We start from the raw sequence: 1342 nt of genomic DNA on the forward strand, positions 1-1342 counted from the left end.
GGACCTCCAACAAGGCCTTTCACAATACCTTTAAAGCTAGGAACTTGTCAGCACACCCTTATATGTATGTATGTATGTATGTATGGTTGGCTTCTTTGTGTCTCTGCCTACTGAATCTACTCAGAAAGCTTTGGTAAGACCAAGGCAATCGTGAAAGACATTCGCCCCAGATGCCACACAGTGGGACTGAATCCAGAACCATAGGGTTGGGAAGCAAACTTCTTACCATACAACGATGCAGGTACCTATAAGCTACGCCTGCTACTATTGTCACACCTGATACAATATTGCATACTATTTTGTTGTTTGATACTATGCAACATGACTACTACTATCAAACAGTGACACTTGCTTTATTTTTAATTGTTAATTGTCTTCTTTTAGTTTATTGAGGCAGTTTTGAAACTGTTTGTCACAATTACTTTAGTGTGGTGCCAACAATCTCTAGGGCTATTGTGAAGCTAAATCAAATTTGTTAAATTTTCACTAATTATTTCAGATCTGTCAATTGCATACAATTTAGGTACATGGACAGGTAACTTGTGGAATTTTATTTATCAGTTATTTATTTTATTAATTTCATTAATTTTGTATTGCTAACAAAATTAAATTAATGTGTCCTAAGAACACTGCTTCAGTAGTAGTAGTAGTAGTAGTAGTAGTAGTAGTAGTAGTCTTGGTGGTGGTACTGGGGATGACAGCAGCTGTCGCTGCTGCTGCTGCTGCTGTTACTACTACTACTACTACTACTACTACTACTACTACTACTACTACTACTACTACTACTACTACTGGTGGTTAAGAAGGAATTGTCAAAGCCAGAAATACTCTCCTAATTCTCATTAAGTCTTGTGTCATAATACACCATTAATGTGATTTAGAGTTAATTTTCACTTCTCTGTACACCTGTAAATTTCTACATATGTTAGAAAACAGCATTAATCTAACCTACAGTAACTTCCCTTCTTCCATTGTTGATATTCTCAGTATAGTTTCAATGTTTCAATTTTAGGGAAAAGCTAATTCTAAATCACATTAGAGGTGAGCTACACTTGTAACTTAATGAGACTCAGCTAGCAAAAATGAGTAGTAACTGTATTTCAAAGGGCCAGCCTTGTCACATTTGTCATCCTGAATATATTGAGGATATAGACGCAGGAGTGGGTGTGTAGTAAGTAGCTTGCTTACTAACCACATGGTTCTGGGTTCAGTCCCACTGCGTGACACCTTGGGCAAGTGTCTTCTACTATAGCCTCGGGCCGACCAAAGCCTTGTGAGTGGATTTGGTAGACAAACTGAAAGAAGCCCGTCGTATATACGTATATATATATATATATATATA

The 1342-nt window shown here is 37.0% G+C and overlaps 1 protein-coding gene across 3 annotated transcripts in view; it reads left to right on the forward strand.

Moving 5' to 3' along the window:
* The window catches only part of LOC106868088 (probable ubiquitin carboxyl-terminal hydrolase MINDY-4), a 105253-nt gene that overhangs the window by 33915 nt on the left and 69996 nt on the right, over window positions 1–1342 (forward strand). The window lies entirely within an intron of this gene.

This window comes from Octopus bimaculoides, chromosome 1 (assembly GCF_001194135.2).
Source record: "Octopus bimaculoides isolate UCB-OBI-ISO-001 chromosome 1, ASM119413v2, whole genome shotgun sequence".
Taxonomy (NCBI): Eukaryota; Metazoa; Mollusca; class Cephalopoda; order Octopoda; family Octopodidae; genus Octopus; species Octopus bimaculoides.